We start from the raw sequence: 10,740 nt of genomic DNA, 5'->3' as shown, positions 1-10,740 counted from the left end.
CTCAACACTTGCTTCAAACATTAAGAAAAAGAAGAGAAAGAAGAAAAAAGGTGTACCTTTTATTCTTACTGTTGCCACTATTGCCATTTCGTAGAGAAGTTGTGTGTTTCATTGTGAATGTGAAACTACTTAGTTTGGCCTTCAAAATGAGCACGATATCCACTTCGTCATGTCTAGAGCTGATATGTGCTGTTCGCTGAGGACATACATCAACTTTTTGCTGTGGATCGCCAGAACAGCTTTCACTGTGGACAAAGCGGAGTCCAGCCAAAGTAGTCACATGTGCTTGCCGCAACCCCCAGTTGCTTCAGTCAAGCCACGGGCCGTTGCTCACTCAAGCCCCTGGCTGTTCTTCACTCAAGCTGCTGCTCATTTCTCACTCTTTGCAAGGACAGTCTGTCATTTCTGTCATTTACACTCTCAAAATACAAATATTTGTTTATACTTTAATATTTTGGATTTAATTTCAAATATGTGGTGTTTTATGCAATATTTTAATCTTTTAAAATACAAAAATCTAAAACCATATTAACTAGTGCAAAATTAATGGATCATGATGGGAAAATAAATAATTAAAAACGTGTGGTATACTTTTTTAAATGTTATTTTGGAAAATACTTAATAATAACAATTTAGAAATGTCTCAAACTCGATTCTCAATAATGCCTATTACATTTGTTAAAATATATATTTTTAACCAGAAATCATGACTCTTTTCCTGTTCATTTTTTAATTGCAGGGTAACAAGACTGATGTGGGTCACATGATCACAGGCAGGGACGTATTGGGAGTGAAAAAATTTGAGACATTTTCTCCCAAATAGGCCCACCAAAACTACAAACAGTCACTACTATCTCACAATATTACAGCAATTCTGTCACATTTATGCCAAATAATAACACAACACCAATGGTGACCCTGCTGACAAAAACAATAGAAACCATCACAGAAGTTCTATTGATTTCCACTACAAATACCACTGCAAAAGATCAACTTTTTACCATTAAAACCATTAAATAACATTTTGTGTGTTTTCTGGTACATATTATGTTTAGATTTAATTGTTTTAACAAAAGCCACCAACAAAAGTTGACTAATTACCAGTAGAGACCAACAGACGCCATTACCGTTTCCATTAAAGCCAATACAATTTCATTATAACCAGTAAAAACCATTACAAATTATGTGATGGTTTCAATTTTTTATATATTACTTAGTTTTTTCAGGAGGGGACTGAAATAAATGCATTATTGTATGAATTAAAATACTTGAAATCAATAGAAAAAGAGCAGAATGTAAAATGTATAATATGACAATAAGCATAAACCTAGAATCTAGATACCTGAAACAACATAATTTTTCAATTCCAAGTCCTTCTCAAAAAATTAGCATATTGTAATAATAGTTCATTATTTTCCATAATGCAATGATAAAAATTAAACTTTTATATATTTTAGATTCATTGCACACCAACTGAAATATTTCAGGTCTTTTATTGTTTTAATACTGATGACTTTGGGATACAGCTCATGAAAACCCAAAATTCCTATCTCAGAAAAAACGTGATTCCTGAGGCTTTTAAAAACTCCCAGCCTGGTTCATTACTCAAAACCGCAATCATGGGTAAGACTGCCGACCTGACTGCTGTCCAGAAGGCCATCATTGACACCCTCAAGCAAGAGGGTAAGACACAGAAAGAAATTTCTGAACGAATAGGCTGTTCCCAGAGTGCTGTATCAAGGCACCTCAGTGGGAAGTCTGTGGGAAGGAAAAAGTGTGGAAAAAAAGAAGAAGTGACCGGACCCTGAGGAAGATTGTGGAGAGGGACCGATTCCAGACCTTGGGGGACCTGCGGAAGCAGTGGACTGAGTCTGGAGTAGAAACATCCAGAGCCACCATGCACAGGCGTGTGCAGGAAATGGACTACAGAGAAGCAGCACTGGACTGTTGCTCAGTAGTCCAAAGTACTTTTTTCGGATGAAAGCAAATTTTGCATGTCATTCGGAAATCAAGGTGCCATGACCATGGTATTACTGTGCTTAATTGGCCTGCCAACTCACCTGACCTGAACCCCATAGAGAATCTGTGGGATATTGTGAAGAGAAAGTTGAGAGACGCAAGACCCAACACTCTGGATGAGCTTAAGGCCGCTATCGAAGTATCCTGGGCCTCCATAACACCTCAGCAGTGCCACAGGCTGATTGCCTCCATGCCACGCCGCATTGAAGCAGTCATTTCTGCAAAAGGATTCCCGACCAAGTATTGAGTGCATAACTGAATATAATTATTTGAAGGTTGACTTTTTTTATTAAAAACACATTTCTTTTATTGGTCGGATGAAATATGCAAATTTTTTGAGATAGGAATTTTGGGTTTTCATGAGCTGTGTGCCAAAATAATCAGTATTAAAACAATAAAAGACCTGAAATATTTCAGTTGGTGTGCAATAAATCTAAAATAAATGAAAGTTTAATTTTTATCATTACATTATGGAAAATAATGAACTTTTATCACAATATGCAAATTTTTTGAGAAGGACCTGTATGTGTGTGTGTCATGTTAAAGGGAGAGTTCACTTTCAAATTAAATTTTTATATGTTTTAGCTTACCTTAAGGGCATCAAACCTCAAGGGATGTAGGTGTCTTTGTTTCCGCAGTAGTTTCCATTTTTATATTTTTAGGTCAAACCGTTCTTGTCTGTGACTCATATAATGGAGGTCTATAGTCACCACCTCAAAAAGCATGCACAGAGGAGTCCAAATTAAACAATTCCCCATCGTAAGTTCACATTGATGACCTAAGACACGAAATGAGCTGTTTGTGTAAGAAAACTAACAGTATTTATATCGTTAAAAATATATAAATAGTTATTCCAAATGGTACCATAAAATAACTGGGTAACTGCAGGATTTTTAAAGACCTTTTAAGACCTGCACTTCACATTTCAGCCTTTAAACATTGTGACGAGTGGAGGCCGAGAGCCATGGGAACGGGGCGAGGCTGGTGGAGTTATTGGAAATGAGCGACACCTGCTCGACCCACCGGTCTCGAGTCCCACGGAGGAGATGGAAGGATATAAAACAGGAGCGACGACAGTGAAAGACAAGAGAGGGCCAGGCCTGGATTTATATTGTGTTTTGATTTTGTTTGTGCATGGCAGTCGTCCGTGAGGGGCTGCTGCACTGTTTTGTGTTTATTTTATAAGAAAGTATCAATAATTATATTAATTTTAATAATTAGGCTATTATTAGAAAATTATTATATTAAATTACATAAATATATCGTAGTGTCCTAATTGTTTAGATTTTTATAATGCATTAGCTTTCTGTCAAACCACTGATTCATATTTAAAATCATGTAGCAAAAATAGCAGATAATAAGCTAATTCATTATCTTCCAGCAGGTGGCACTTTCCGAACTGCAGAAATCTCAAATTTCCTCGGCAACCGCAGCACAAAGCAGCAAATTTAAGACCTCTAATAATTGAGACTTTGACAAAGTTCAGTGCAAACATTTCTGTCATGCATTTGGCAAAAAGCTTTTGTTGACAATGCATTTTACCTTTAAAATTTGAGGCAAGTGTAACCCTTGAATCCCCGTTGTTTATGCGTAATGATGTGATGGCAATTTAAAAAAACAGATTTCCAAACAATCCAAACATATATGTATTCCCTCTAACTTGATAAAAAGATAATCTGTTTACCATCTTGACTGGAAAATACTGTTTTCATGGTCAGCTTTTCATTTATTATTTGCTCATGTTAGTGAATGTTTATATTATGGTGTACGTCCTACTACACTGAAATTAATATGGGGAGTGGCTGGAAACTAGCGATCTCTCCTGTTTGGAAATAGCATTAAACTGAAAGAGAATTTATTTGACTTACATTTCAAATATTTTAAAATGTATCATCCGAGTCTAAAATGATACAGCAGGCCGTACTAAAAGACAATGTGGGCCGTATACAGCTGTTTTGGTTTTTATAACAAAAAATAGATCGCATTGATGCCCCCTTTTTCGACTGTCAACGTCTGACACTTTTTCTTTGATGATGAATCAGCAGGCCAATGGCCGTTGGATGAACGGCCGTTCTGGACTTCCCTCGAACATCCAGATGGCCAGTCTGCCCCTGATCACAGGACTAATCTGAGCCACACACTTCTCAACAATCAGCCTTCATGCTTTCTGCCAGCTGTTCATTGCTGCACATAATCCAGCTTTTGGCCATCAATGCCAGTCTGAGGCTACATCAGGCCAAAATCATAGCGAGGTGGTTTATAAAGATTGATTATTTACATGTGTACCAGTGTGAACAGGAGCAGTCATTTGTTGGCTGCAGTTCACTTAACAGCCTGCATTTTCTATGAAGGCTTTCTGAATTCTACAAGTTCAAATCATCAAAATGTATTGATTTTGAGTAATTTTCTCTTGAATCAGACAGTCGTCATTTAGCTGTTTATTTGGTAGTTGAGGGTGGGGGATAAAATGGGAACTAGTTGCTAGTTTTGGTTATTGAGTTTATTTAATAAATAAATTAGACTAATTAACCAAGTTGGTGTTGGCCATTGGGCGTTGAAGAAAAGTGTGTACAATGTGGTCAGAGCAAACTTGACTTCCTATGATTGATGTGGGACATTTTTTTCTTCTTGTCTTTGCTTCAGAGCTGCAGCATACTTCATTTTCAGTGTTGTGTGGAGGAACAAAAAGACTTCATTATTTTTATCTGTTTTATTCACTGCAACAAACATGAAGATCCTTCAGCTTCAGCTCTGTGAGTTTATGATATGTGGATTTACTTGTGCTTTGTCATGAATTGTTTTGTTTTATAGGTTCACCGTTTTAAAGCAGGTAGGCTTAACCATAATGTTTATGTTTTGTTTTTATAGATGTATTAATCTGTTGTCAGTATGCAGTGTCAGATCTATTAACTGATCTGGGATCAAATGTGATCATAAACTGTGATCTTGATGAAAATGAGGTTTATTGGATTTTACTGAAAACAGCAGATCCTCCAACAGTCATTCTACGAACAACATCAGTTCCAACATCACCTTTTTACCCTAATAAAACATTCAGAAAGAAATATTCAGTGCAGTTTAAACATGGTCTGGTTATTAATAATGTGACTGCAGATGAATTAGGAGTTTATTACTGTATGAACACAGAAACACCTCCAAAACTCAGCAACATCACCAGAATATACTTCAACGGTGAGTTCATTTACTTTACTTTGCATTATTTGTTATTTATTATTTTTTATACACATCACCATAGTTCTCTCTCGTTCCGGAGATGAATGTGCTCCAGTAAAAGACTGACAGTAACAGACTGAACTCTTTCTTTACAGAATCAGCTCAACTAACTGAGTGTCACAATCAGACACGAGTGGAGTTCACTGATCAGAATCAAACACAATATCAGATTATCATCATCATATCTGCTCTGATGAACGGACTTCTGCTCATTCTGCTGATAGGTGAGTTATTCTTCTTATTACTGTTCTAAACATTATCAAATTAAATACACATTAGGGTAAAAAATATTAATAAATGCTGTTCTCTTTAGGTGATGCCTTTATTTGGTTGTTTATGTATTTAATTATTTATTAATTTTGTGTGCATACTTTATACAGTTGAGGTTAAAAGTTTACATCCCCCTTTCAGAATCTGCAAAATGTTAATTATTTAACCAAAATAAGAGGGATCATACAAAATGCATGTTATTGTTTATTTCATACTGACCGGAATGAAATATTCACATAAAAGATGTTTACATATAGTCCACAAGAGAAAATAATAGTTAAATTGTTGTTTTATAAAATTACCATTCAGAAGTTTACATACGCTTGATTCTTAATACTGTGTTGTTACCTGAGCTGTTTTTATATTTATTTATATTTGTTTATTTATTTATTTTGATAATTGTTCATGAGTCCCTTGTTTATCTCAAACAGTTAATCTGCATACTGTTCTTCAGAAAAACATTTCAGCTACCACAAATTATTTGATTTTCCAGCATTTTTGTGTATTTGAACCCTTTCCAACAATGACTGAATAATTTGAGATCAATCTTTTCACACTGAGGACAGCTGAGGGACTCATATTTAATTATTACAGAAGGTTCAAACATTCACTGATTCTCCAGAAAAATAAATAAATAAATCATGCATTAAGAGCCAGATTTGTACATTTATCTTATTTTGCCTAATTATCATATATATATATATATATATATATATATATATATATATATATATATATATATATATATATATATATATATATATAAATATCGCCGTTGATTATATCTCAAAGTTGGGTTGAGAGCTGGTTCTATACTAAGCAATCTATGATGACTTTCACCTTGATATTTTATACAACCGACTGGCTGAGGCCAGCTTAAAAAGATGCTCAGAGCAGTTGACGGGCCACTGCTGTGAATCGTCACAAAAGCTCTTTTTTCACATGTTTTTACGCCTTACCGCTTGTCGATTTAAACATTAAAGCATCCAAACACAAGACCAGGAAAAGCTGAACAGAGTAGCTGGTTACTGGTGTTCGGTGCGCGAGAGAGAGAGCTGCGTATCACGGACAGCGAAACCGAGCTCTCTTCTGCGAAGAGAAAGGCGTCTCAAAACACTTGAACATCGAATTTGATTATTTTTGCTCTTGTGCCGACAAATACAAAATACAAAATATATCAAAATATCCACCTTGAAAATATGCTCGAAAAACCATCAGTTATTTCTTATGTGAAAGTAAACAGTTGAGGACAAAAATGGGATGTGTATTATATCGGATGCGTTCATGGTCTCTTAAAGGGACCGCGCCTAATTTAGCTACTGGCTGCTGTAATGTTAATCCAAGAAAATGAAAATGAAAATCACTCACTGCTCTTGACTGCATTACTAAATAGTTTTAACACTCAAACCAAAAATTATTCAGACACCAGGTATAATTTTGATATATAAAGCAAAACTGTAATAATGTAAGAAATGTTGAAGGTGTCTGAATAAATGTAGGTTTGATTGTATATTTATTTTTTACATTGAAGACTATCCAGTGCTATTTTACATTTAATTATTTGGTTTCTGTACCTTGACACCTACAAACTTGAAAAAAAAAAACTTAAAACATTGGTGTGAAACAGGCGTAAGGTTGTTTGCAGCTTGTGCAACGTGGATTTAGTTTACAGCTTTTTCAAGCACTTTGTGATGCATTTTGGAAACAGGAGATAAGCCCCTTTTCTAATGCACCACCTAGCTTGATAAACCCCTTCTCAAAGACTTACTGTTTGTCAATTTTATTTGGGTAACACATAGTCTGAATGCCTTCGGCAGAATTCGAATGAGCCATTTTAATCTAGATTGATCTAGATTAATTTCAAGATCACAGTGAGATTAATCTAGATTTAAAAAAAAAAAAATCTATGCCCACCACTAATATATATATATATATATATATACACATACATACATACATACATATGATGCAGTACTAAATAAATAATTACATGTATTTTGAATGATCTCTCTTATTTTGGTAAAATAATTAACATTTTGCAGATTCTGAAAGGGGCAGGTAAACGTTTGACCTCAACTCTATGTTTTTTATCATTTAAGAAACAAAAATGTGCTTGTTAGTAAATACTGAATCTAAGTTCTCCGTTTCTTTCTTAGTTTCTGCTGCTGGAAAAACAGAATGCTCTGAAAAATACATTCATGAAGCTGATCTGCAGACAAAAGTTATCTATCAACCATAAGAACCAAACCAACTATACCTGTAATGTAAAGACAATTTATATATGGGCACATTTTTGTCTTGGCTTATGTCTTTTTTTTTTTTTTTTTGTAAATTGTCCTTACATTATTAAACCTCAGTTAATCTTGCAGTGTTGATGTGTATTTCTTGATTTGTTTCAGTCAGAATTTGTTCTGGCATGTGTTTCTCTTATAATGTAATTGAATCTTTCATGTCTTGGGCAAAAACCTGCTAGATTGTGATTAAGTAAAAATTATCAGCCATGAAATTTGAAGGGAAAAAAAAGATTTAGTGTGAAATGACAAGAATGTTTATTATGAAAGTGAGCATGCAGCATGAGAAAGATATGATACATCATGCGCAATAGCCTATGAGACATGGAGTGGGTAAGACATGATTTTGACCACTTTATTGAGTTTTGTTTGGTAGAAAGACTCTGTTTAAAAGATTTGCGTTTTGTATAAATTGTATCTTATTTTTGATCAATATTTTGTCAACCCATTGCCTGTATTTAATAAACAAGCAAATAAATTAGCAGACAATGTAATAAGGTGCCGGCACATCACTTGTATTGCACGTGAACTGGAGGGCGCAGAAACTCAGTTTGTGGCTCACAGACAGTTTTGAGAAATATAGGCTATCTATTATAGAAAGCTTAAAAATGTCTGCTTTTAAACGAAAATATTAAAAACGAAAAGAAATAGGCTACTCTCTGAATATGTAGGCCTAATCCATATGAAATGTGCATTTCTCTAGCGTTCATGGCGAGTCCCCATCGTCTTTGCAGCGACACAGAAAACACAATTTTATTAATAAACAATTAAATGTCTCCTTGCTATTTTTGACAAATTCATAATCATTTCTTTAGCCGGTTCTTTGTGGCAAAATCATGCTTGCGGTCGTGCGCTTGAGAGCGACTAGTAAACGCCCATTATTCTGATCGGAACAAAGCATGACAAATTCATTTTCTCCATAGAAATGAGAGGCCAAGTCACAAGTCAAATAATTTTTTTATTTACAATAATAGTGATTGTCGGAAGAGATGGCTTGCCTTGGCTTCAGGGAGAAAACGCCACTGAGAACGGGGATGGTCATTTCTGAAAAAAAAAAATTAAAGTGCGATTTAAAGTGCACCAAGCATGGCCTTGCGTTCAGGTGTGTTGCTGATGAATATATTTTTTTCACGTTTTTAAGTACAATATTAGGTTAGTCCACAGTCCCCCACCAGGGGGGGCTGATGCTATGACGGGGGAGAGGTGGGGGGGGGGCTGCAGCGTTAATATAAATGAACAGAGTTTAAGTTAATATATATGAACAGAGTTTAAGTAAATATATATGAGCAGATTTTAAGTAAATATATATGAACAGAGTTTAAGTTAATATATATGAACAGAATTTAAGTAAATATATATGAACAGAGTTTAAGTTAATATATATGAACAGAGTTTAAGTAAATATATATAAACAGCGTTTAAGTTAATATATATGAACAGCGTTTAAGTTAATATATATGAAAAGAGTTTAAGTAAATATATATGAACAGAGTTTAAGTAAATATATATGAACAGAGTTTAAGTTAATATATATGAACAGCGTTTAAGTTAATATATATGAAAAGAGTTTAAGTAAATATATATGAACAGAGTTTAAGTAAATATATATGAACAGAGTTTAAGTTAATATATATGAACAGAGTTTAAGTAAATATATATGAACAGAGTTTAAGTAAATATATATGAACAGAGTTTAAGTTAATATATATGAACAGAGTTTAAGTAAATATATATAAACAGCGTTTAAGTTAATATATATGAAAAGAGTTTAAGTTAATATATATGAACAGAGTTTAAGTAAATATATATGAACAGAGTTTAAGTTAATATATATGAACAGAGTTTAAGTTAATATATATGAACAGAATTTAAGTAAATATATATGAACAGAGTTTAAGTTAATATATATGAACAGAGTTTAAGTAAATATATATGAACAGAGTTTAAGTAAATATATATAAACCGCGTTTAAGTTAATATATATGAACAGCGTTTAAGTTAATATATATGAAAAGAGTTTAAGTAAATATATATGAACAGAGTTTAAGTTAATATATATGAACAGCGTTTAAGTTAATATATATGAAAAGAGTTTAAGTAAATATATATGAACAGAGTTTAAGTAAATATATATGAACAGAGTTTAAGTTAATATATATGAACAGAGTTTAAGTAAATATATATGAACAGAGTTTAAGTAAATATATATGAACAGAGTTTAAGTAAATATATATGAACAGAGTTTAAGTAAATATATATGAACAGAGTTTAAGTTAATATATATGAACAGAGTGTAAGTAGGTCACATCCTCAACCCCGGTGAAGAAACCCTTAATGAACACATAAATGGAGCCTGATGCTGGTGTGGCAAAAAAAAAGTTTTTTTTTTTTTTTGTTTATTGGGGAATTGTATTTTGTCCCTGAATTTCAGGATATTCTTATATATCAATATTTATTTGTTATATAGTTTTTGTATTTAGCAGAAATCTACACAGTGTAACTACAGACTGTGGTTTAACTGAAACTCAAGCCAAAACCATATTTTTTTCCACTGGTTGGTCACTTGGGCATTTAACAGCCAATGATAAACAGTTTCTGTCACCTTTGTCTAGACTGGAGGTTTAACCTTGAACCGAGTGCAGTGTTTCTCCACTACCTTTATGTATCTCAGTTCTCAAAGTTAGAAACTCAAGCAGAAACAGCAGTTTGTCTGTTTTGTCTACTGTATATCTACACATTTAGTGTTTCAATAAATGTAAGTGTAATAATTTGAATGTCCAACAATGAATAATTGCAGCTGTCAAAGCTGATGTTAGATATTCACACCTTATTTCTGTATGTAGTGTTTATTAGTCTGTCTTGACTTTTCTGTACTTGTTTTTGGTGAGTAGAGAAAGGAAACAGTGACACCGTATGAGGGGCCGTA

The 10,740-nt window shown here is 33.6% G+C and overlaps 1 long non-coding RNA gene across 1 annotated transcript; it reads left to right on the top strand.

The window, feature by feature from the left end:
- The first annotated feature begins 4,746 nt into the window (after positions 1 to 4,746).
- On the top strand, positions 4,747 to 5,368 carry LOC113039973 (uncharacterized). The gene is made up of 3 exons (XR_003275110.1): positions 4,747 to 4,772; positions 4,888 to 5,211; positions 5,349 to 5,368. It is a non-coding gene; the product is annotated as an uncharacterized LOC113039973 (long non-coding RNA).
- Positions 5,369 to 10,740: the final 5,372 nt, after the last annotated feature.

Source organism: Carassius auratus, chromosome 22, assembly GCF_003368295.1.
Source record: "Carassius auratus strain Wakin chromosome 22, ASM336829v1, whole genome shotgun sequence".
NCBI classification, from domain to species: domain Eukaryota; kingdom Metazoa; phylum Chordata; class Actinopteri; order Cypriniformes; family Cyprinidae; genus Carassius; species Carassius auratus.
The sequence above is the reverse complement of the archived record's forward strand: the minus strand, read 5'-3'. Positions and strand labels throughout refer to the sequence as shown.